Raw genomic sequence first — 27,249 nt, 5'->3', positions numbered from 1 at the left:
GGAGGAGATGTGCATTTAATAAGGCTTTGAAAGTGGGGAGAGTAATTGTAAAATATGAAGAGGAGGGCATTAAGGCCAAAAGCCAGATGTGGGTAGAGGTCAGTGGCGAGATAGTTGACATCAAGATACAGTGAATAGGTTGGCTTTAGACAAGTGAAGTGGGTGGGCTGGGTTGTAATAGGAAACCCGTGAGGTGAGGTAGGAGAGGGTAAGGTGAATGAGTCCTTTAAAGCCAATGACAAGGAGTTTCTGTTTGATGTGGAGATGGATGGGCAACCACTGGAGGTTCTTGAGGAGTGGGGAAACATGGATTGAATGTTTTTGTTGAAAAGAAAAAAACGATCTGGGCAGCGGAGTGAAGTATGGACTGGAGTGGGTAGAGACAGGAGGCAGGGAGATCAGCGAGCAGGCTGTTAGAGTAATCAAGGAGGGATAGGATAAATGCTTGGATTAACATGGTAGCAGTTAATGGAGAGGAAGGGGCAGATTTTAGCGATGTTGTGAAGGTTGAACCAAGAGGATTTAGTGAGAGATTGAATACTTGTGTTGAGTGAGAGAGATGAGTCAATATATCAAGTTGGTAGACACATTCCCTGACCACAATGAGCTTACAGTCTAGAGGAAGCAAGCACTAAACCAAGCAATGTGCCAAATGCTGGGATAGATACTAGCTAATCAAATTTGGCATAGTGTCTCTCTGGCCCAGGGCTCACAATCTAAGGAGGGAGTGAAAACAGACATCTAAAACCCCATTTTACTTATAAGAATATTGGGAAATTAAGTGATTTTTCCCAAAATCACCCAGCAGGGAAGGGCCACAGACAGGATTAGAACCCAGGTCTCCTGACTCTCAGGTTGATGCTCTTTCCATTAGGCCATGCTGTCTTTTAGGCATTCTGAACATCATTTGAAATACTACAATCTATTATTTCAAATCTGTACTAAATCTGAGTTCGGCAGATGAGAAGTTTGGCAGAAGTAGCCTCTTCTGTGATTCCTGTTTATTTTCCAGAATTAGGAAAAGGTGATACATTATACATTATACATTATGGGAGGCAGCACTCCTAATTTGGGTAAAGAATTAGATTCTGTCGGACTGTTTCCACCTTCATAGCACTTCCTTGAGGTCTTGAGCAACTTAGTTGAACTCGCTATGGCTCAGTGTTATCTCAGAAGTGGGAAATAAAGCTGATAATAGGGAAACCTGGCAGAAAAGTTGGGAGGAAAAAAGAAATGAGGAACCTGAATCTGTGCATCAGCTCTTCCATGGCTTTATGTTTGACTCATTTGGATCACCTCTAGACTATAAGCTCCTTGAGGGCAAGGATTCTGTCTTCTACGTATGTTCTTTTCCAAGAATTAAGTATAGTCCACTCCACACAATAGGTGCTCAATAAATGCTAGTTAGTAATTGAAGCCTTCAGTATAGTGATAACTTTAGTCACCAGGGTCTTATTTCCTCTTATTCTTTACTTCCCACGTGTCTGGTGCCAGGGACAGAACCAAGTGGACACTCCACAGATGTTTCTGCTGCTGCTGTTAGTTCAATGAAGTTCATTGGCTACCGAGACAGTTAACTTAGAGCTATCTGCTGATCTGTGGTGCTATAGCATGACAACATGGTGAACAGTGTGACCTAGGGGACAGGGCATGGGCCTGGGAGTCAGAGGACCCGGGTTCTAGTTAATCCTGGCTCTGCCATTTGCCTGCTTCGTGACCATGGGCAGGTCACTTAACTTCTCGGTGCCTCAGTTTCCTCATTTATAAAATGGGGATTCAACACTTGCTCTCCTCTCCCTTAGACTATGCAGCCCATGTGGGACAGGGACTGTATCTGACCAATCTTGCATCGATTCCATTGCTCAGTACAATGCTTGGCACTTAGTAAGCACTTAACAAATACCACAGTTATTATAAGGAGAGCATCACCACCAGGTTGTGGCCACTTTGACTGTACATGGTCTTTGTATATAAAATTCTTGCCAGATCCTGCAATGTAGCACATATCTGCTTGCTTACTTGCTTGTTGCATCCACTGCCCCAAAAAGAGAGTAAGTGGGAATCTGCAAGCTGCTAACACTACAATCACTTCCTTCACTGAAATCTTCAAGGCTGGACCAAGGTTCATTTTTGTCATTTATGATGGGAGACTCCATCAGCTTCATACTGAAGCAAGGTTGATGTAATAATAATAATTATGGTACTTGTTAAGCACTGTGTGTCAAGCACTGGGCTAGATACAAGTTAATCAGGTTGGACACAGTCCCTGTCCCACATGGGGCTCACACTCTTAATCCCCATTTTTACAAATGAGGTAACTGAGGCCCAGAGAAGTGAAGTGACTTACCCAAGATGTCACAGCAGATGTAGTGGAGCTGGAATTAGAACCCAAGTCCCTCAGACTACCAGGCCCATGCTCTATCCACTAAGTCACACTCTTCTATATGCTTCAGTCTAACCGTGGACTGAGAGAGGTAGTGCAGCTTCTTGAGGTACTCAGTTTGTTTCTAGACATCTAGTTTAGGGGTTCCCATGTTCTTGCACTGTCATTATGGTAGTATCAACTCAGATCTCTTGATGGGAGATGTTAATTCATTAGCTAGGGTGGAAGAGAAGCTCTCTAGAGAGCCCCTAGAATTGTTAGGCACAATGCATATTTTAATTTTACCATTTCCAAAGATGAAAAATGTATTCTGTGGGATGGTGCTTAGATTTCCATAATGGCTTCCCAGTGCATGTTGGCATGATGATCATTTGAGAGACAAATAGGGATCCTTCTTCATTCAATTGTACTTACTGAGCACAGCACTAAGGACTTGGGAGAGTGCAATACAACAGATTGACACATTCACTGCCCACAAGAGCTTACAGTCTAGAGGGTGAGACAGACATTAATATGAATAGATAAATTTACAGATATGTACATAAGTGCTGTGGAGCTGAGAGGGGGGGATGAATAAAGGGAGCAAATCAGTGGGAAGCAGAAGGGAGTGGGAGAAGGGGGAAATGGGACTTAGGGAAGACCTTTTAGAGGAGATGTGCCTTCAAAAAGTCTTTGATGTGGGAAGAGTAATTGTCTGTCACATTTGAGGAGGGAGGGAGTTCCAGGCCAGAGACAGGACTTGGGCAATGGGTCCACATCGAGGTAGAGTGAGGTTAGCCTTCTAAGCCTCCTTAAATGAGAAGGGACAAAAGATGTTCATCGGACCTCGGGAAAGACAGAATCAGAGACAAAATTAGAAGCCAAAAAAGTTCTCTGATTATGAAACTCAATTTCAGGCTACTAATGAAGCAACTTCTAACAATGATAGCAGCACTGCCATCTAAAGTCCAAGTTTCTAAAGTCTTAGGACCCAATGACTTTATCTCATCTTGAGGCCCTGGGCTCAATAGAAGGGTCTCAAGGAGGCTTTTTGCACTCATTTAAGAAGCTGATATGCAATAGGTCTAGGGTAGATAAACCAGTAGAGACAAAGCAACAGAATAAAAAACCCTGAGCATTTTTTTAAGCCAAGACTCTATGGGGAGATATTTGGCCGCTATTATGTGAAAGGTAAGTTGGCTTTGGGTGTAGTTTCTCTCCCTTATGGGTTCACTTCTCCCTCTCTAAGACACGGACTTTGAGGATGGTATTGGGAAGCTCTGGCAGGTTGTAATGTTTCCTTCCTTCCTGTGGGTGGGAGTAAAGTCATTTAGAGATATTAGGTCTTTGCAGACTTTATGGAATGGGCTTCCCGCAATGTGGGTGAGGGCAGAACTTTGGGATAGCAATAAGATTAATTAGGAAGGCCAGTTTATTCATTCATTCATTCAATAGTATTTATTGAGCGCTTACTATGTGCAGAGCACTGTACTAAGCGCTTGGAATGAACAAGTCGGCAACAGATAGAGACGGTCCCTGCCGTTTGACGGGCTTACGGTCTAATCGGGGAGACGGACAGACGAGAACGATGGCAATAAATAGAGTCGAGGGGAAGAACACCTCGTAAAAACAATGGCAACTAAATAGAATCGAGGCGATGTACAATTCATTAACAAAATAAATAGGGTCATGAAAATATATACAGGTGAGCAGACAGTACAGTGCTGAGGGGATGGGAAGGGAGAGGGGGAGGAGCAGTTTATCTTGCCTTGGGATTGGGGTGGGACTTGAATATGGACGGAGAGCTAAAAATGAGGAAGAATAGTCTTTCGTAGGTTGATATGGTAATAATAATAATAATGTTGGTATTTGTTAAGCGCTTACTATGTGCAGAGCACTGTTCTAAGCGCTGGGGTAGATACAGGGTAATCAGGTTGTCCCACATGAGGCTCACAGTCTTCATCCCCATTTTACAGATGAGGGAACTGAAGCCCAGTGAAGTGACTTGCCCACAGTCACACGGCTGACGAGTGGCAGAGGTGGGATTAGAACCCATGACCTCTGGCTCCCAAGCCCAGCAGTGTCACTTAGGGGAAAGAGCCCAGGCCTGGGAGTCAGAGGGCCTGGTTTCTATTCCTGGCTCTGCTGCTTGCCTGTTGGGTGACGGTGGGCAAGTTACTTAACTTCCCTGTGCCTGTTTCATCAGCTGAAAAATTGAGGTTAAATACCTGTTCAATCAATCGTATGTATCGAGCGCTTACTATGTGTAGAGCACTCTATTAAGCACTTGGGAGAGCACAGAATAATATAGTTAGTAGACACGGTCCCTGCCCAAAATGAGTGTAGTCTACAGTTTATAGTCTGTTCTCCTTCCTACTTAAACTGTGAGCCCCCTGTGGGATAGGGACTAGGTTTGAACTGATTATCTTGTAGTAGTAGTGTTTGGCACATAGTAAGCACCTTACAAGTACCACAGTTATTATGAAAGCACATGAATCTGGATTCCTGTCTCAAGCTCTGCCATTAGCCTGCTGTGTGACCTTGGGAAAGCCATGTAACCTTTCTGGGTCTCCTTATCCTCACCTACAAGTAGGTTAATAATATCTGCTCCCGATTACCTCAGAAGATGGCGTAAGAACAGTAAATATTGCATTAATTAAGTGGTTATTTTGTGCTAAATTTTGGGGTAATCTCTTTTTCTCCTGGGCTCACAATCTATCTTCTCTCAATTTTTCTGAGAAGGAAAATGAAGCCCAGAGAAGTTCAGTGACTTGTTCAAGGTGTCACAGTAGCCAGTGACAGAACTAGGACTCAAACTCAGGACTCCTGACTCCCAGTCACATGCTCATTTGGGGGTTTCGACTGTAGGAATAAATACAACAATCTTCTTTTCCAAAACAAGAATTTACAAAACAATATAGAGGATTGAAGGAAAGCTTTGAAAACATAGACAACTGGTTAATGTCAAAAAAGCATATTTTTGAGCACCCCCTATCAAGGTTATGAGGAAGAGATTTTCACAGTGCTGGGTTTCAGATGCAGACTTGGGTGATGTTTCTCAAAAGTTCAAAATCTGAGGTTTCTGTGAGGGCCGAGAGGTGTTTTTTGGATTTCTGACTTCCCGAGCTGGGATTTGATGTGGTAAATCTGTTACTGCCCTAATTCTAGTTCTTTTGCTTCTTCTGAACTTTTGTTCCCCTGGAAGAGTGGGAAGAGCTGAAGTTGAAATGATGGGCCCAGTCAAGTGTTGATTCAAAGAGCCCATCCCCTGAAGAAGAACCTCTTTCAGTTGATGTCCAGAGTTGATCGCTGAGAAAAATGAAACTTATTGGCGATCTTCCAGTGGAATCCTGGGGCCTCCTTTACCACTAGGTTAGGGCCTACAGGACCTTTATCTACCTCCCATTTTCCAATCTACCTCAGTCTCCATTGTGTTAAATGCTTTACGTTCTTTAGAGGGATATTGGCCTCGAGAAGCAATGTGACCAAGTGGATAGAGCACGGGCGTGAGAGTCAGAAGGACCATGGCTCTAATTCCAGCTCTGCCACTTGTCTTCTGTGTGACCTTGGGTAAGTCATGTTGCTTCTCTGTGCCTCATTTATCTCATCTGTAAAATGGGAATTAAGACTGTGAGCCCTATGTGGAACAGGTACTCTGTCCTACCCTATTATCTCATGTCTCCCACAGGACTCAGTACAGTGCCTGGCATATTGTAAGTGCTTAATAAATACCACTTAAAAAAAAATTATTAACCCCCTTTCTGTAGGAACTTACTTTTCTCTGGTAGACTGCTGGATGGTGAGCACTTCATTACTACTAATTAATGTACTTCAACTTGAGCCCTGCTGTTGGTCTAGTGGAAATCAAATCAATAAGGAGTATTTACTGAGTGTGTACTCTGTGAAAAACATCGTATTCTGCACTTGGGAGAGTGCAATAGAGTTAAGAGGCAGAATTCCTCTCCTCAAGAAGCTTACAATCTAGCAGGTTACAGGGGGAGAGAGAGAGTAAAATAAGTTACAGTTGAGGGGATGCAACAGAGTTTAAAGCTATGTGCATAAATAAGTACTACGGTCAGGGTGGATAGGAGAACGAGGTTTACTTTGGCAACTGTCTGCTTGGATATGGCCCCGTGGCATAATATTGGCACTTTTGCTCGGTTCTGCATGTAAAGCACCTCAGTGTGCACTTCATAATGTCCTCTACTCTTGCCCCTCCCACTTGCTCATTGCATTCCATGCCCCTGGGAGAACCATGTTATTAGGGAAGTGGCACTTTGCAAGCCACCAGCACTAGAATCAGTTCCTCTGTGCAAGTTCTCGGTCCTGAAGTCTCATGAATCAGGGTCATCCATCGTTCTTGATGGGAGACTCCATTAGCCATCAAGCTTCAAACTTCACCAGTGATTTTCTTTCATTAAAAACAAGCAACCCAGAGGGACATTTATATGAAGTGTCCTTTCGAGGCACCCTTCAAAGGTCTTGAATACTGCCAAATTGGGTCCTTGGAGTCTGAAAGAACTGGTCACTGTTTGGAAGCATTTGCTAAAGAAAGGGGTCACTCATTCAGGCTCCTGAGTAAGTGTCAGAGCCCATTTTCTGCTCTCAACACCAACTCTACCCACTGGGAATGATCAACAGAGGTTTTCTACTACTCTCACCCTCACTCTTACCATTAGCCTTTCAGAGACAATTGCTACCTCTCGGGCAGTCCAGTCCCAAGTCGATTTGGCCCACACTTCTGGGCAGCCACATGCCTGGGAGCTAGCAAAGCTAGCAAGCTGCTAGGGAGGAAGGATGAGCCCCTAAAGCTCCCTCCTTCTTGGAGGATCTGCTTGGTCAATGGAGACAAAGGAAGATCAAGCAGTAACTGAAAATTAGATGCTTTTGTGATTTAGGACTTATGTTTCTCCACAGTGAAGTCACTGCCTGCCATTCCTGCCTCCTCCCTAACTCCCCCAAATACCTTTACGTACATAGTTAGGATTAGACAAATCGTGGAACTCCGGATATAAGGTCAACCTAGAGTGGATCTTGTGACCACATAAAAAAATCATTAGATGAACCAGGCCTGGGTCTATGGAAAAACTGTCTTTACTCCCCCATTTTGTTTGCATAACCTTTCCATCCAGGGTGCCCCTGAAGAGCAGAATTCTTTTAGTAGTCACTGAGTTTAAAACTGAACTGTCTATATGTCTGCACAATCTATTTAATTTGATCACTCTAGTTATAGATATGTTTTATTTTTGCCTCAATTATTAGTGTCAACTTGTGGGCTAGAACCTGTTACTTCATTTTTCTTTCCAAGAGCCTAGTGCAGTCCACCACACCAAGTGGTTGTTCAATGAATGCTACTACTATGATTATTAATTCTTTAACCTCAGTTTCCTCATCTGTAAATTGGGGATTTGTTACCTCTTCTTATTGTCCCCTTTAATAAGGCTGAGCCACAAGTGTCCAATCTGATTATCCTCTAACTACTGCAGAGTTTGGCACATAGTAAGCACTAAACAAATGCCATTACTATATATAGTATTACCACCATTACTATATCTCTGGTATGAAGCCATACTCCTCAAAGTGAACAGTCCTTTGTCAAGCTGCCTGGTTGTTTTTTTCTTGGATAATTTAGGAATACAATTTCTTCAGGGTGAAGAAATTGGTAGTCCTTTAACTATCCTATTACATGGATATCAGCAAAGGAAAGGTGAAACCCCCAGGAAGGAAGAGTCAGCAACTAGTGAGTGTTAATTACCTTTGTCCCTTTGCATTCTCCAGGTCTAGCTACATGATTTCCCTCTTGTGAAACTTTCCAAGGAAAAACCCTTTCCTGTGTTCAACGCTCTCTTGTCTCTTTAAAGCTGCGGGATCCGATGCCCATGCCTAAACCCCTGCCCTCAAGAACAGTAGCTGACAGTTGGGGTGGAACTGGGTGTGGGAGTTTTGAGATTCAGTGATGGGAGCCATGGCCTGTAAGGCCAGCACAATACTTAATGAGGTTTAGACCTGCATCCTTAAGCTAGTTTCTGCCTGGATGACCTAAGAGGAGCCCCTTAACCTGACTGGCTCATTACCTGCAACAATGTCCCAGCGGGATTAGAAAATGTAATTACATCTGATACACTGATTACCAAGACATTGTTTGCAGGGAGGGCTTTATCACCCCTATTGTGTGGAAGGTTACTAGATAGGGACTTGGACTCTTGAAGAATTGACCCTCTCCTCCAACCAAGGGGGAAAAAAAAATGTTTTATCTTCCCGGCTCCAGGCACATGAGGCACATGCAGTAGTCTTGAAATGTTGTGCAGATAATATCCCTTTTCTTCAGGCAGTTCCAGCCCAGAATTAGGGGGTCTAGAGTGGAGAATGTGAATATAACAAGAAGGAATGGGAGTGTTTTAAAAGGGGACGCCACACCCAGCTCACCCTCATCTCACTGGCCCTGCAATCAGTCCTGGGGACCTGGATGTTGAGACAATAAATAGGTAGCCATTATGATTTTGCCACCCCTACTCATCTGAACCTTGCCTGGGCCTCAATATGCAATGGAAAGGATTGAAAATAGAATTGAATAGACTTTGGAAAATGCCACTACTTCTAGCCACCCAATGTCTTACAAAATTGGAAGAGGAAGTTTGGTCAAAGGCTCCAGCCCCCAGAGATGTTTATTTTCTCTTTAGCTCACACCCGAGTCCTCCACCTTCCTAGCTGATCGCCATCCTTAACAAAGCCCTTGGAATCAATGGGCTCCCTGCTGGTCTGAAGTAAGTTATCAGCAACTAGTCATGTCCTGTGCTGTAAACCCACTCCCTTAGGCAATGATTGATCTGACTTGGACTTGGGTGGGGGAAAGGAAGAATGGAAAGCTTCTAACTTAAATGGGAGAACAATTCTTAACAGATTTGGGGGGAAAAAAAGGGAGTCACAAAATAACTGCAGTAGAATGAAAGGATATTTGAGAATACTCTACACAGTAGAACTCTAGTTATAGTTATAAACAAAGCAATTGATCTGTAATAAGGCATTCTCCCATGTTCTCCCCCCTACTTGTCTGTGTCTGATCTAATACCACTTCAAAAGGCTCAGCTGAGGATTCCAAAAAATGGTGGTGTTCGGTTAGGTCCCAATATAACAAGTACAAGGACTTTATTCTGTGCCAAGAGCTCCTAGCCAGTGTGGAGAGGCAGGGATGGGTTTTAGAGAATGTGTATTCTGGGTCTCTGGAGACACTCTTACTACCAGAAAAGTCTTAGTGGTTCTCCCCTTATGGTTCTCTAGAGAACATTAGAATCATCCACCGAGGAATTTAGCATTCTTTCTGCAAAGTTTTCCCTTTCAGTAGTAGAAGTTGTCCCAGATCAAAGCAGATGACAGAAGTGATTTTCAAAGAAAGTCCAGCACCTGTTCTTACACTGCTCCTGGCCTTTAGGGAGATGGTGATGGAAATAGATAATTGAACAATATTGCCCACATCTCAAGAACCTGTCTAATGTAATAAGACTTTGAACTCACACAGCATTTTCCATCCAAAGATGCAAACCAGCAATGCTCCACAGTGGCTCATTTTAACACCCTCTATGGCCAAACACCATCTTGCCCAGCAGGTGAAGATACCAATCAATGAAAGGCTCTTCAACTGAATATCTCAAATCCTCCATAGAGACAGACAGAATGATACCCCCGAGGGGGATCTTCCATTCAGGGGGGTGAAATCCCTTTTATAGTTCCAAGTGCGCTTTTCTGGTTTGATAGAGGCCAAATTGAAAGTTTCCAAGAAGAGATGAGTTCCATTTCACCTCTCTGAAACTGGACAGAATAAAGTCCTTACCCCCGACCTGGAGAAATCAAGGCAGGAAGGAGTTCAGTCCCAAAGCCTCCATTCTGTCCACAGGTAGCAAGCTGACAGCCAAGACTCGTGTGTGCTGCACTGGAGGACCAAGAAAATGTGGAAAGGGTCTGGAAAACTGGGATTTAATGCATTGGTCTTGCAGCTGCCACAATGAGGCATTGTTAAGTACAGGCTCTGGGAAACAATGAGTCTTTGATAGGACATAATACCCATTCAGAAAGGCAGCTTTGCCTCCTTGTTCCTACAGCATATTGAGCTCAACCTAAATTTACTCTTGCTGCACACAATGCATGGGTGACACTTGCTTTCCTCAGTCCTTCTATTTTCCCTACCTAGATCTTGAAAAAGCTTACCTCTTCTCTGCTTTGAGAGATCCTGCTAAATGACTTGGAAGCCTACAGAGGATACAAATCATTATTGGATGGTTGGGGTATGATAGTAACAATTATTATTATTGTATTTGTTAAGCAGTACCTGTGTGTCAAGCACTGTTCTAGCACTTACAAGGGTAGGCAGTGTGCAATTATACAAGAGGATTATATGGATGAGATGTGGGAGAAGGGACCTCTGTCCTGGATAGATCAGGTTCCTAGTATCTTTTACCACTGACTTTTTGGGTTTCCATGAGAAAATCTCTTATTTCCTACATCTCAACTTCTCCCTATGCAAGGTGAGATCCCCGCTATATTGACTAGCTGCTTCTGAGCGATTTGGGGAAACAGGGATATTGGAGTACCAGAAGGAGTTCCCTAGATTTTCAAAGGGGAGGGTGTTTTAATTATCAAGCATTACAACAGTGAGCTTCTTCTACCCCAGGTTTTGAACGATATTTCTCTCATTTATTTGGATTGCACTTTTTAAGGCAATTTCATTACTTTTACCAATGTTATTTCCATATTTATTGAGAAAGTGGTTTGGCTCATAAAGCTGGAAGGGATCCTAAATGGTCTTCCAGTCTAGTCCCAGGCCTCCCAGCAGGTGAGTAAATCAACCATCCAGGACAGGTGGTTGCCTGGATCTTCAGTGATGGAGATGTCCTGTCCACCCCCTTTCCCTCCCACCAAAAAAAATAAACTCTCTTAGGAGCCAATTTCAGTGTTTCATCTCCAAAGTCAACTTTTATCATTCATCTGAAATTCCTTTTTCTTGAATTTAAACCTCTCCTGAATCAAAGTAGTTTAGAGGAAGATTCAGTAGTTTAAATGGGAAAGAAAAGTAGGAAAATCCAATGGCCTGTATTCTTTCTTAATAAAGAATGTCAGGAGATTTTCAGCTGTGAATGCTGCAGCTTTTGGATCCCTCTAAATTGTAAGCTTACTGTGGGCAGGAAAAGTGCCTACCAACTTGGTTATATTGTTTTACTGTACTCTCCCAAATACTTAGTACATGTTCTGCACACAGTAAAAACTCAAATACCACAGATTGATGTAGGGCAAGACCTAAAGGAAGGAGAAACCAAGAGGTTGGGATGTGTTTTGTTCCCCTTTTGCCCTCCTTTCTAAAGCACAATCTCGGTATCCCGTTAAGGAAACTGCCTTATACAATCAGTAAGATATGCAGAGTACCTTCCATTTTAGAAACAAGCTTAAGGCTTAAACCCATCTCCAGTTCACTAATGACTTCCTGAAAGTAATTCCAAACTCTCCCTATATCTGGGCTCTTGCACAAAATATTTAATTGCACCCCATCCAGGCAGCAAAGCACCCCATTATCACTGGGTTCCTCTTTTAAGGAGATAGGTGCTGTGACAGTCCCACCTCAGGGCATGGATTGTAAGCACTAGAGAGGATTATGGGGTTTCCTCATAAACCAAGTTTTCTCCTCCCTCCTCTTCCACCCCACCCGCTGTATTTGGACTACCTAAAGGAAGGGGTGGGAGTGGGGCTACATTATGCATTTAGGAGACATACTACTTTCTTTCCAAAGAGTTGGAGGCAGGGTTTCTGTACTGTCATTAATCTTAGCTTGCACTTATCTTTGGGAGCTCAGAGGGCTTTCTGCTCCCTGTTTAATCAAGATGCCTCTGGCAAAGCCGTAATTACACTCTTGCCATTTTAGCCCCAGGCTCAGGGCAGTTAAAGGATTTGCCCAAATTTATGAGAGAGGAAATGGCAGAGAAGAGCCTTTTCCATATCTCCATTTCCCCCTCAGGGGACTTCTGCCCGATTTCTGCCCATTGGTCAACAAATCAGTGTCCATAATCTTCCAGGGATTTAAGAGAGGAAATGGGTCACTGGTGAGCCAGTATGAACTTCTGTTTTCCCCTGTAAAACAACCTACTCAGTCTACTTTGATCAAATCGATCCCACCACCAACCTCTCCACCACGTCCTGCCTCTGTCCTGGAAAGCCCTTCCTCTTCATGTTCAACTGGTAATCACTATCCCAACCTTCAAAGTTTTATTAAAAGTATATCTTCTCCAAGAAGCCTTCCCCAACTAAGCCCTTATTTCCTCTCCTCCACTTTCTTTTGTGTCACTTTTTCCTTAGGTACTCACCTTTTCACTTAGGTACATACCTGAATTTTATTTCTTTTAATTAGTTTCTTTATATTAATGTCTGTCTCCCCCTCTAAACTGTTAAGCTTGATGGGGGCAGGGAATATGTCTACCAACTCTGTTTATCGTACTCTTCTAAGCACTTAGTACAGTGTACGGTAAACAGTAAGCACTCAGTAAATTTGATTATACACATGAGGAAACTGAAGCAACAGTGCATTCCTTAGATGTAGTAATAACAACAACTGAGGTATTTGTTAAGCATTTATTATGTGCTAGATACTGTACTGAGAGCTGGAGTAGGTGAGAGGCAGCATGGTGTAGTGGGTAGAGCATGGGCCTGCGAATCAGGACATAGGTACTGATCCAGGCTCTGCCACTTGTCCGCTATGTGGCCTTGGACAAGACACTTCACTTTTCTGCGCCTCAGTTACCTCATCTGTAAAATGGGGATTGAGCCCTATGTGGGATTGGGACTGTGTCCAACCCGATTTGCTCATATCCACCCTAGCGCTTAGTACAGTGCCTGGAACATAGTAAGTGCTTAACTAATGCTATAATTATTATTATAATATAAGGTTATCAGGTTGGACACAGTTCCTGTCCCGCATGGGGGTCAAAGCCTTAATCCTCATTTTATAGATGAGGGAACTGAGGCACAGAGAAGTGAAGTGACTTACCCAAGGCCACACAGCAGGCAAGTGGCTGGAGCTGGGATTAGAACCCATGATCTTCTGACTCCCAGGCCCAAGCTTTATCCACTAAGCCATGTTAAATAAATATCACCACCATTAATTAATCAGTGGTCCTTGTTTATTGCTTACTGTATGCAGAGCACTGTACTTAACACCTGGAAAAGTATAATAGAGTTGACAGATGTGACCCCTGTCCCAAGGAGCTTACAGGCTAGTGGGAAAGGTAGACATTTAACATAAACTCTAGGTGTAAGAAGCAGTTCTCCTCCTCCCCTCTTTTCCTCCCCCCTCCTCCCTTTCCCTCCCTCCTCCCCCACTCCTTTTCCTCTTATTACTGCTGAAGTTATAAGCACCTGGCTTGAGGTCCTACAGGGAGCCAGTGGCAGAGCTAGACCTGCTATCCAGGTTTCCTGGCTTTCAGGCCCCTGTTCTTTCCATTAAACCACACTGCCTTCCTATGGTGAAGCCCACAAGGGACAGGGACTGTGTCTAATTCCCACCTGAGTATTCTCTTCCAGGGCTTGCACCATGTAAAACTGTAAGCTCCTCTCTGGACTGTAAGCTTGTTGGGCAGGGACTATGTCTATTGTTGCATCATACTCTCCCAAGTGCTTAATACAGTGTTTTGCATGCAGAAAGCACTCAAGAAATGTGATTGGATGAATAGAGTGCTCTACAGCGTGGCTCAGTGAAAAGAGCCTGGGCTTCGGAGTCAGAGGTCATGGGTTCGACTCCCGGCTCTGTCACTTGTCAGCTGTGTGACTGTGGGCAAGTCACTTAACTTCTCTGTGCCGTAGTGACCTCATCTGTAAAATGGGGATTAACTGTAAGCCTCATGTGGGACAACCTGACTACCCTGTATCTAACCCAGCGCTTAGAACAGTGCTCTGCACATAGTAAATGCTTAACAAATACCAACATTATTATTACATAAAGTAAGCACTTAATAAGCACTGTTATTATTCTTACTACAACTCTGACTTTCTGGACTCTAACCTCGGTTTGTCGAGCATCTCAGTGAAAAGAGCCTGGACTTCGGAGTCAGAGGTCATGGGTTTGACTCCCGGCTCTGCCACTTGTCAGCTTTGTGACTGTGGGCAAGTCACTTAACTTCTCTGTGCCTCAGTTACCTCATCTGTAAAATGGGGATTAACTGTGAGCCTCACGTGGGACAACCTGTTTACCCTGTATCTACCCCAGCACTTAGAACAGTGCTCAGCACATAGTAAGCGCTTAACAAATACCAACATTATTATTATCATCACCATTTTTTTGTTTTAAAGCTCTCTTCTTTTAGAAGTCCGTTAGGTCACTGAGCAACAAGTGGCATTTCGAAATCCCTCTTCTGAGTCTTCATAGTTTTGTGCCTTGAGCGGAAACCAAACTGGGAAGGATAGCAGACCTGTGTGTTTGTTCTCCCTTTTTAAAAAGTAAAAGCTGGAGAAAGGAGTGGGTCAACTCCCAGGCAGATTATGTTGTTCACAATTTGCTCGAAAACGTCTTCATTGTTCAGGGTGAAGAGTTAAAAGTTTATTTTTGTCCATCTCTGTTTATAGCCACCAATCGACAATTCTGGCTGGCGGTGGAAGCCCCTTTGTATGAAACATCCCTTATCGTATTTATCCCTAGAGCCTTGCCTGTGCCAAATTATCATTCCTAATTGGCTGGTTGATTTTCTGGACAGAGGAAACATCTTGATAACTTGATGAGACGTGTTATGTCAGAGAAAGCATGTCATGGATTTATAGTTTACACAAGGACATCATTAGAGATTCGAGTCCAGAGGGCCAAATTTCCTAGTCTCACCTGTCCAGCAAACTGTTATTCACAGCATCTGATTACCCAACTGTGTACACTTGGCTGCCATTTTTTCAGAGATACTTACGCAGTGGTATTTTGCAATGACGTCAATTCTTTTCCTGTCTGACCTAGAAGACTACAGTGACTCAGTGCTGGCTGGTCAGCCTTAAAGATTAAATCGAGGACACTGGCTTAATTATTTTAACAGTCTCTCTAAAGGATTTTGCCAAATAGGAGAATCAGTGTAGTAGCATAGATCTCAGTTCTTCTTGAAGCTAAAGTGATGTAAATAAAGTTCTATTCCACATTAAGGTTTTTAAAGCTTTTGGCCTTTAACTAGGAGTCTAACAGTTATCAAGAAGCTCATGTAAGGAATTTTAAAGCACTTCTAATACACAAAAACCCTTATTACTTTAAACATAATTCCCTAACAATATTTGGCATGCCGTATAAAGGTGGGTCATATCTTTTTCTTTTATAAACAGATACCAAGCAAGCAATTCCTTAATAAGAATATTTTACTTCAATATTTTTGTCAGCATTGCTCTATGCAATATCAGGCAAATCTTGGGTTCTGAAAGATAGCAGCTACAATCATAACAGTAAGATGATATTATTAGTGCAGAATTTATTCCGAAAAGTTACTGTTAAGGTCTTTTTTCAAATTTCCCTAAGACCTCAATTCCTGAAAATGGCCTGAATCATTCCACAGGATGGAGAATGATCTACCTTCCTGAATATGGCTGATTTTGGCCTCTTGAATGAGAGCAGAAGTTGACTAATTTCTAGGTTCATAAAATAATAACCTTAAGGGTGAAATCCAATCCAAAGGGCTGGGAAATGAACTCGGCCAGGAAATCTTTGTCTTATCAACTTAAGCTTAACTTTTCTTTTGATCTTAAGGAAACAGAAGACTAATCTTTAAAATATATATTTTAAAATCCTAGAAAGTCAGAAGTGCTAGGAAAAGATGTTAGATTCTTTCATTTGGTGAACTTTTTGCCTTGTAGAGTTGAGCAGCCAATTCAGTGTACCAGAAAGGAAAATAGTACCTGAAAAAAAGGTTTCAGAAGGAGCTATAATTTCTTTTGCTGGAGTTCTCACATAGATTCCTACCTATTGGGGATGGATAAGAACACGGACATTTAGAGGAGTTTCAGGTCCAGGAGAAGAATGCCACTTCCTCCTATTACCAGCACTTTCTAGTTTGGGTAGGAGAGGAGTCTCTTCACTCTTAGTGGGGGCCCCAACTAAGAGGGTATACAGTATCCCTTGTCCTTGGGCACTGTTTTTAAGCTGGAAATGGGGGCACTTGGCCAAAGTTATTTTCTCCAAATGGTGCCCAAAAAGCTTTGGTAGTCCATGTGATGATCCAACAATGGGTACCCTCAGGAAACAGGAAAGGGCGGGAAGCATGTTAGCTCCCTCCCCCCCACAGCCTCACCCCAACCAAATACACATGTCATTAAATCATATGTATTGAGTGCTTCCTGTGTGCAGAGCACTGTCCTGAGCTTTTGGGGGAGTACAATATAACAGAGTTGATAGATATGTTCCCTGCCCACGATGAGCTCACAGCCGAAAGGGAGAGACAGTAATATAAATAAATGTGGATAGGTACGTAAGTGCTGTGGAGCTGAAGGAGAAGCGAATAAAGGGAACAAATCAGAAGGAGGCAGAAGGAGTGGGAAAAGAGGAAATGAGGGCTTGGTCAGGTAAGACCTCTTGGAGGAGATGTCCCTTCCATAAGGCTTTTAAAGTGGGTAGAATGATCACCTGTTAGATATGGAAAGGGAGGGTGTTAAAGGCCACATCCCTTCTACCTTCCCTGACCTGGAGATATATTGGCACAGAAGAAAGCAGAGAGGCAATTTGAGGGACTTGCCAAGTACTCCCAGTGACCAAAATAGCTAGCCTAGAGGCAAGGAGTAAGATTAAAATATTTGTCACCAAGCGCAAACATGGTTTTTTGACCTAGTACTTGTAGTAACAGGATTCATGAAACAACTACTGGGTTCAGTGCCCTGTTTTAAGCATTTGGGAAGTACAAAACGTAGAAACTACATGTTTCTTGTCCATAGGGAGTATGTCCTTAATAATAATGTTGGCATTTGTTAAGCGCTTACTATGTGCAGAGCACTGTTCTAAGCGCTGGGGTAGACACGGGGTATCAGGTTGTCCCACGTGGGGCTCACAGTCTTAATCCCCATTTTTCAGATGAGGGAACTGAAGCACAGAGAAGTTAAGTGACTTGCCCACATTCACACAGCTGACAAGTGGCAGAGCTGGGATTCGAACTCATGAGCCCTGACTCCAAAGCCCATGCTCTTTCCACTGAGCCACGCTGCTTCTCTTTAATGGGGGAAATGTTATCAAAATAAATATGTAATTGAACATACAATTTGTGTGTGTGCCCTTGCATAAAAGGTGGAGATGTGTTTAAGGACTTAATTTATATTCATTTTTAGGACAAAGCTACCTCCATGTTGGTTTCTCTGTACTTTTTTCTGTTGCCTATTTCCTGCTGCCTCTGCCAATCAGTTAGTGCATAATATTTGAGTGCCTACAGGGTGCTAAGCACTGAACTAAGCACTTGGGAGGGTACAACATTAGCAAAAGCCATGTTCCCTGTTCTCCAGTTAACAATCCAAAGGCAGCAGCTTTGTCCTCTTAAAGGGTTCTATTCTAAACTATCATTTTTTCTCATCACAGATAGTGACTTTTAATCCTCAAAAAGTGCTGCAAACATAAAAGCTTTGAACCTTTTCATTTTATCTTTGAGGTTGTCTTCTCCCTCTATTTGACCTTCTTAAACTGTTCTGGGCTTTCCTATTGTTTTCACCCTGGATATTGTCATTATTCCTTTTGCTCTACACACAGTAGGGGTGTCCAATAAATACCATGGGTTGACTGATGTTTTCCCCTTTCTATCTTATTGAATCATCTCACTCATCTCACTCATCTCCCTTGAATCTAGTTTCTTCAAAAACCTGTTGTTCGCATTTGTTACTTTAATCCTTTAAACTGATAATAGTTGTAAATGTTTCCTTTTATGTCTGTGGACCTCTCTTTCTCCTGTTTTCACCTCTTTTGATTTTGTTGCCACTTCTCAGGTAACTTTATATTCCCAAACTTTACTATCCTCCCTTAATTTAGGCCAAGTATGAGAGCACTTACTATTCTAAAGCTTTTCATTGTGCTTTCTTGTCAGACTGTCGGGTCTTTCACGATTTTCATTTCTACACTGGTTGGAAATCTAGCTTGACTTTCCTCCCTAAATAAGAATTCTGTAGCTGCCCACCCAACTGACAGTGTTGTGGATTGGGAATTTAATAATATCAAATCGGGGTCCACTGCTGTAATTTATTGAGCACTTATTACTATGATTTAATAAAAGTATTACACATTTATTTAATAATAAATTACATTTTTATGAATGATTACTTCATAATTACTTTAATAAATTACTTGTTGTAACTTACTGACTATTTATTATCATTATTTATTGAGCGCTCTACTGTGTGCAGAACACTGTTTTAAGCACTTGGAAGAATGCAATTATTCAGAATTGGCAGACATATTCCCTGCCCACATTGAACTTACAGTCAAAAGGATCTGCATTTTGGCAAATCATCTTTTAATCATTTTGACCAGGCAGGAGACAATATATAGAAAGACATTATCTAATGCACATTTCTTAAATTTTGTATCCTCCAATGAAAACATAAGTGTTCTCACCAAAACACATTCTCACTTTTGACTAACATCTCAGTATTTCCTGATTTAAAATTGTTTGCTTTATACTGTATGAACTGTTGATGTTTTTTATCATGCTTGGCAAAACCTTAAAGGATGCCAAGGAACCAAGTGAGGGGCTGCCCTCCTTGACATCTATCTTAAAAGTTTTGGATGTGCCATTTAACATCCCCAGCACTTCCCTCTAATTGTGGTATTTAAGCACTTACTCTATGCCAGGCAGTGTACTAAGCACCGGGGTAGATGCCATATAAACAGTTTGGACACTGTCTCTGATCCATTTGGAGCTTAGAGTCTAAGAAATAAATCACATGATCAGTCATACTGATTGAGTGCTTATTGTGTGCAGAACATTGCACAAAGTACTTGGGAGAGTCATTTACTATATAGTAAATAGTATAGTATAGTAAATTTTACGATATAGTAAAATGGGTAGACGTTCCCTGTCCACAAGGAGCTTACAGTCTAGAGGGGGAGTCAGACATTAATATAAATTAATTATGGCTACATACACAACTGGTGTGGGGGCAAGGGTGGGGTGAATAAAGGGTGGAAATACAAGTGAAAGAGAGAAGAGGTAGTGAATTGCCTATAATGCTCCTGTATCCTTAAATGTATTTTATTCTTCTTGGACCAAAGAAAGGGGAATATACAGGCAGAAGCAACAGATAATAGTCATTATAATGATGTAATTTGTTAAGCGCTTACTATGTACCAAGCACTGTTTTAAATGCTGGATTTTTTGCACAGAGAAGATAGAAGTCTCTCTCTCCTCCATCTCTCTCTCACTCACACACATTCCTCTCCTTAATTTTGGAATTGATTTTGAAAAATATTCAAAAAATGTGTTCCGTGGCAAAGCATTTTTATATTGGGAATGTCATTCTAATTTTGACTTTAGCAAGTACATTTTTAAGAAATATGGAACAGAGCAGATGTGTGTAACTGAAGGATGAAGACATTTAAATCAGTAGCGACTCTCATATTCAATCTACCATTTCACTTTTTTCAGTAATTGACATTGTCACCATTTTAATCGTAAGGTTTGTAATTGCACTTCTCAGGTTTTGAGCCAGCAAGGTTTTAAGTTTTAAACTGAAGTCAAACGTCATGAGGTTGGGGATTGCTCTTGTTAAAACACAACTTCCTGATCACAAGGCAAAAAAAGCAACAAAAAAACCCCCCAACTTAAATGTTTCAAAAGCTTCCTGGACATTATGTGGGTTTGACAAAATACCAAATTGATGACCTTAGGAAAAGTGGATCTGAAGCACAGTGACTAGATTTTTTTTTTCCAAAGTTAAAAGGAATAATTTTCAGGGCTTTTTGACATTTGCCTAGATGTCTACAAATGCCCACGCCTTTGTTTGGTCAGTTCTATAATAGGAACTGTGAATTATCTCAAAAATCAAGACACCACCTAAAAACTATAGTAACCATCTCCTTAGGATACGTCAACAAACGCCAGCTCCTGCCTCAGATAGCTATGTAGGCATTTCAATACTTGCCACCGTCATTTATCTTTTAAAATATTCATTTTAGGAATTTTTAAATGCAGATTTCAATTTGCACTATTCAACACTCATATCTGAGTGAGAAATGTGGTTTTTATCATAGATGAGGAAGAGTATATGAAAAAGTTGGGCTGATCCTGTGGAAAACAATTGGGAGACTCATTCAATCAGCGGTATGTATTGAGTGCCCACTGTATACAGAAAACTATGCTAAGCGCTTGGGAGAGTACAATATACCGAAGTCGTTATACACATTCCCTGTCCTTTAGAAAGTTATGCTTTTTTTGGCTGGACTCTGCATCAGGCAGGTCAGTGATTAGCCACAAACCAACTGTGGTCTGGCTCTGCCACTTGCCTGCTGGGTGATCTTGGGCAACTCATTTAACTTCTCTGGGCCTCATCTGTAAAATGGGGATTAAATACCTGCCCTCTCTCCCCATTAGACTGTGAACCCTTTGAGGGACAGGGACTGTGTCCTATCTGATCATCTGATATTTATCCCAGCATTTAGCATGGTGCTTGGCACACAGTGAGAACTTAAATACCACAATTGTGTTATCATTATCCTTGTTATTATTATTGGGAATTGTATTGGTTAAACAGGCTCATTGTTTTTGAAACCATTTACTACTCAAGAATCCGTCAGCACATAGGCTTGATTGAGAGGGAACATTTCCCTGCTCTCTGTTCCGTTATCCTGCCCCAGAGCTCCTCTTGTGGGAGAAGAGGGTTTTAAGACTCTCCAGAGTCTAGACAACAAGCCTGGGGTGAGCACCATAGAGTGTAAACTCCTTGTGGGCAGGAATGGTGTCTACCAACCTCTTTGGATTGTACTTTCCTATGCTCTAAGTACTGTGGTCTGCATAGAGTAAGCATTCCATAAATACCACTGATTGTTTAATTTGGTAATGCAGAGCCTTCAGCATCACTGAGCAGCTTTTACCTGAAAATCAGAAGGTGCCTTCATCCAGGGCCAGTCCTTAAGGTTGGACTATGGGGGGCCGTTGTCTCAAATCCCATTGTCAAGTGGGGGGTTCCCACCCCTCCAAAACAGTGGGGATGATGCAGTGGGGGCCGAGGAAGGGGAGGGACTTAGGCGAGGATTAGGGCTGAATGTGATTGATCTGTTGCTATCGATGAATTAAATTTTCCTGGCTGCCCCAGTCTCCCATTACCATACCATCATGAACTTTGTGGTATATAAGGCAATTGCTTTTGTCTTTGCTAAGGATATTTCATTATTTAGGAAGAACACTCCGACTCTTCATTTCAAAACATTTATAGTAGCATCCATATACCGTAATCGACTGCATAATGTAAAGAACATTCTAATCTTAGTGAGAGTAAAAGGAATTTTACACAGCAGAAACACCCAATATACAAAGTTTATATAAATATATAAATATATAAACTTAATTATTAAGGCATGTCAAATTTAAGATAATCTAATAGCACTGGGAGTTTGACCCACACATGTAAATATTTTTAGCAGCCAGCTCATTACTGATATCCTCTGAGCTTCTGGAGGCCAATATAATAACTGTGGTATTTAAGCACTTACTATGTGTTAAGCACTGTATTAAGCACTGGGGTAGACTGTAGATATTCAGGCCCCACATGGGGCTGGCAGTCGAAGTAGAAAGGTATTGAATCTCCATTTTGCAGATGAGGGAACTGAGGCCCAGAGAAGTTTAGTGACTGTTTTAAGGCCACATAGCTGGTACATGTTGGAGCCAGGATTAGAACCCAGTCCTCTTACTCCCAGGTCTGTGCTCTTTCCACTAGGTAACACCGCTTGTATGTGTGTAAACCAATTTAAAAACAAAAGCCCTTTCAAGTGAAAATATCTGAAGCAATTTTTGTTCCTATCTCCTATTTCTAGGAAGAGTTAGAAAGTGTAATCAGAAGAAACTTATATCATTTTCTCCCTGATTTATGACTGCTGTGAAATATTAATATCTTCACAGCTATTGTGCAGTTTATCTCATTTCCATAGCTATCTGATCAGAGCTGTTTATTTCACTGTTGAGTTATTGCTGAAGCCCTAGAGGGCAAATCATGGAACAATAGAGCTGCTCAGTACTGTTAGCCATTCATTTCCATACAATCCAACCCTGTTTGGACAAGCAAAGCTTTGATTTGGCCTTGGAGGGTTTATACAAACTTCTGGGCAAGATGGGTTTGGGAAGGGGTAAGTTTATTCCTCCCCTCTCCTCTTAGCAGCAGTATTTGCATGATGATATAATACTTTGTGATATTTGTTAATCGCTTGCCCTGTGCCAAACCTTGTACTAAGTGCTAGGGAAAATGACAGATAACCAGGTCGGACACAAACCCTGTCCCTGTGGGAAAAGAGGGAAGGAGGGCATAGTCAGGGAGTAGCTGTGCCTTCAATAAGACTATGAGGGTGAGGATAGTGTCTGTGCTGCAAGAAGAGAAAGACAAAAACAGAAATTATTAATAACTTGCTTTATGTACTGTACTTTTGTTTTTCGAAAGTGTTTTCACATTAATTACATCATTTTATTTCAATTATCCCACAACTTCCCTGTGTGGTAGGAAGAGACAGGGAATTGAGGCACAGAGAGATTGTGACTCATCCAAGACTAGTGGGAAAAGCACAGGACTAGGCATCTAGAGACCTGGATCCTAATCCTGGCTCTACTACTTACCTGCAGTGTGATCTTGGGAAAGTCACTTAACTTCTCTGTACCTGTTTCATCATCCATAAATTGGGGAGAAGCTACTAGGGACAGAAATTTACAAAATGAAGATAGGATTTACCTTGCATCAGTCATCTGTGAAACTAATATGCTGAAATCTAGATGGAGAGGCTGTTTTTTGCAGGTGAGATGCTTTCATTATACATTTCCCAGCTACTTTAGAGCCTTGTCCCTGGAGGACTTGAGGGGTAGAGGTGGGGGAGAAGGATTCCTGTGCTCTTTAGTAGTAGTAATAATAATGATAATTATGGTATTTGTTAAGCACTTACTATGTGCCAAGCACTGTTCTAAGCACTGGGGTAGATACAAGGTAAATAGGGTGGAGGCAGTCTCTGTCCCACATGGGGCTCACAATTTTAATTCCCATTTTACAGATGATGTAACTGAGGCACAGAGAATTTAAAGTGACTTGCCCAAGGTCACACAGGCAAGCAAGTGGCAGAGTTGGGATTAGAACCATGTCCTCTGACTCCCAAGCCTGTGTTCTTGTCACGAGGCCATGCTGCTTCTCAGTGTGGGTGTGAAAGACCCACAGCAGACCTGTAAGGCTAACAGGAGGGCAAACACCTAGTCTAAGAAAAGATAAGTGAAGGAAGGTAAAGTTTTGGGGGTTTTTTGGGGGGTGGAGGGGGTTCTTGTTCCTTGCCAGCATTGAATACCTATTCAGAGTCCCCAACACTTAGTGACTTCCAACACTTAGTGAGGTTTTTTTTCCGTTTGTTTTTTTCCCTGTCCACCCCTGTCTCCTGGCTAGGTTTAGACCAGGAATTAAGAATAACAACTTTGGTATTTGGTAAACTACTATGTGCCATGAACTGGAGCAGAAAGAATATAAGCAAATGGGACAAAGTTCTTGTTCCAACTGGGATTCCCTGTCTAAGGAGGAGGGAGTCAGGGTATTGAATCCCCATTTTATAGAAAACTGAGGCACAGAGAATTTAAGTGACCTTTCCCAGATTACAGAACTGGCAAATAGTCAGTGAAGATTAGAAAGCAAGTCCTCTGATTGAAAGAGCCATACTCTTCTCATCTGATGAAATTAGAAGGATTTGAAAGTGTTTTTTTTTAATTTTGGATTCCCCAATTCCATTGCATCTGGATTTACATTCTTTATTCACCCCACTCTCAGCCCCGCAGCACTTCCATACATATCCACAATTTATTTTAATGTCTGTCTCCCCCTCTAGCTTGTAAAATCGTTGGAAGCATGGAGTGTGTCTACAGGCTCTTAAACTGTACTCTTCCAAGTGCTTAATACAGTACTCTGCTTGCAGTAACTGCTCAATAAATGAGTGATTGATAGATTGAACCACATGAACCAGTCAGATTAAAAATGCCTGAGGGATGAGGGTGGCTTGTGTATGTGTGTGTATGTGTATTTGCATGCTTGACAAAATGTGTGTGACAACTTTCTATCTCTCCTCATTCCAGTCCATACTTCATTCTGATCCCCGGATTATTTTTCTACAAAAAAGCTCAGGACATGTCATCCCACTTCTCAAAAAAACTCCAGTGTTTGCCTGTCCACCTCCACATCATACAAAAACTCCTTGCCATTGCTTTAAAACATTTCATCACCTTGCCCCCCTCCTACCTCACCTCACTACTCTTCTACTACAACCCAGCTCACACACTTCAGTCCTCTAATGCTAACCTTCTTACTGTGCCTCGATCTCTCCTATCTCCCTGATGACCCCTCTCCCACATCCTACCTCTGCCTGGAGTGCCCTCCCTCCTCAAATCCAACAGTTACTCTCCCCTCCCCGTTCAAATCCTTCCTGAAGGTACATCTCCTCTAAAAGGCCTTCCCTAAGCACCCCCTTTCCTCTTCTCCCACTCCCTTCTGCGTTACCCTGACTTACTCCTTCTTTTCTTCCCCCTTCCTGTGCCCCACAGCAATTATGTATATATCTGTAACTTTTGTTTTATATTAATGTCTGTTTCCCCAGCTTAGACTGTGAGCTCATAATGGGCAAAGAATGTGTCTGTTGTTGAATTTCACTCCTCCAAATGCTTAGTACAGTGCTTTGCATACAGTAAGCACTCAATAAATAGGATTGAATGAATGGAAGTTATACTCTCCCAAGCGCTTAGTACAGTGCTCAATTGAATGAATGAATGAATGAAAAATGTGCCACTGCCACATGAAAGTGTGAGTCCTACCTACTGGTGAAAAATAGACAGGGCATAAACTGAAGAGATGGTAGCCACCTCTTCCTGGCTTTTTATTATGCTCCAAGGCAGGATGAAACACACAATGAGAGTCCTAAGTAGGCACTTGGGAGGTCATAATATGGAAATCTATATTATGTAAAACTTGGCTCTGAGGGTCCCAGAGCTCTCTTGGAATTCTGATGTCTTGGTTGTTCTATTGTGAGTGCCCTGGACCCTGGGCTTCAGCAGAAGCTCCCTTCTCCCACCCTATCCAGTTGTGGAATAGATGCCAAAGGAACTCACGTTTCCTCCTAAACAATGATTCAAACAATGGGTGGTGCTGGGAGAGGTCTCGGGACTTTTGAGCATTCCTCTTTTGGGCGGGAGGCTGATTTATTCTACCTCCCATCTCAGTGCTCCATCTATCCCAGAAACCCCAGGAAGGGCACTGCTGGTTACAAGCAAGGTCCAGCCAGACTTTTGGCCAAACCAAAGGTGATGGAAACTGCTGGCCTCCCCCACTACTCTGCAATCTTCCTGAGGGAAGGGATTGTGTTTACTTACTCTTTTTTCCTTCTCCCAAGTTCTCAGCACCCAGCAAGCAACTCACTGACTACCACTGTTGGATTGATTGATTGAAACCTCCAGATTTTCCTCAACAAGCTGTGAAGGTTTGGCCTCGATCATGCAGCCATTAGGATGGACACTGCCCGGCTCAAAGTTTTCAGATATCTGCTCAAGTGGTATCCTATGGGGATCTGCTCAGGGGCCAGTCTTACTCAAAATCTTCGTCGATGACCTGGGCAGTGGAATGAAGGGGATGTTTATCAAGTGTGTTCTTAACGTAAATTCTAGAAGGAAGATGATTTTGGTTTGGCCTAGGGAGGCTCTTCTTGACTGTTAGGGTGATAGCATATTGGAATAGAGCTGCCGAATGGAACAAAGATACTATTAAAGAAGAATATTCCAACTTCAGTTTCAAAGAATATGATCGATTGATTGAACTGAGAAAGCCAAATCAAGGAGGTTTGTAACCCACCTTAGCTCTAAATTCTGACACTTTTAGCATCTTTAAATATCTGGGAAAGAAAGTATTATCCCCATTTTTCAGATGAGGGATCTCATGATGAGATGAGGAGAGACTAGTGGATAAAGTACAGGCCAGGGAGTCAGAAGGACCTGGGTTCTAATCCCAGGTTCGCTATTTGTCGTCTGTGTGACCGTGGGCAAGTCACTTCACATCTCTTTGCCTCAGTTACTTCATCTGTAAAATGGGGATTTAGACTGTGAGCCCTATGTGGGATAAAGATTATGTCCAACCTGCTTATCTCGTAACTACCCCAGTGCTTACAACAGTGCCTAGCACATAGTAAATGCTCAACAAATACCATTTAAAAAAAAAGGGGAACTGATGGAGGGTAAGAAACATGCTCAAGGTCACCCAGAGCAGACCAGCATCAGAGCAGGACTTTGAATCCAGATATTTTGACTTCTAGATTGTTCTCTTTCCAGGATCCCAGCCCTGGTCTCGTGATGGTAATAGCACTGGGTGGTTGGCGTACTCAGACCTTCCAAACATGGTGCTGATCATCAGTATTGACTTTGGTTGACTTCTCAACTCCAGTGCAATAAGACCTGGCCAGTCCAGCTGTTAACATTGATTGTAAGAAGGATAACAGTCGGAATAACACAGCCCTTCCTGGAATGCAGCCCTCTGCTGAACTCCAGAGTTTCGACTTCACCTCCCAAGTTACCTTTGTATGAAACACTCCGCTAGTCCTTTGAGAACTCATCAGAGTGTTCTTTTCGTCTCAAAGGTGACTCTCCATCGGTTTCTGCAGAAACTGAAAATATGCGACAGTAAAGTTTTCCTTAGTTGCAGATAAGCAGCAAGCTCTG

The 27,249-nt window shown here is 42.3% G+C and overlaps 1 long non-coding RNA gene across 1 annotated transcript in view; it reads left to right on the top strand.

Moving 5' to 3' along the window:
* LOC114813285 overlaps positions 1 to 26,328 on the top strand; it is a 54,657-nt gene extending 28,329 nt beyond the window's left edge. The window contains exons 3-4 of the long non-coding RNA XR_003760996.2: positions 20,577 to 20,646; positions 25,935 to 26,328. This is a non-coding gene — a long non-coding RNA (uncharacterized LOC114813285). The remainder of the gene's footprint in view (positions 1 to 20,576; positions 20,647 to 25,934) is intronic.
* Positions 26,329 to 27,249: the final 921 nt, after the last annotated feature.

This window comes from Ornithorhynchus anatinus, chromosome 7 (genome assembly GCF_004115215.2).
Source record: "Ornithorhynchus anatinus isolate Pmale09 chromosome 7, mOrnAna1.pri.v4, whole genome shotgun sequence".
Lineage (NCBI taxonomy): Eukaryota > Metazoa > Chordata > Mammalia > Monotremata > Ornithorhynchidae > Ornithorhynchus > Ornithorhynchus anatinus.
This window is presented reverse-complemented; position numbering and strand designations above follow the sequence as displayed.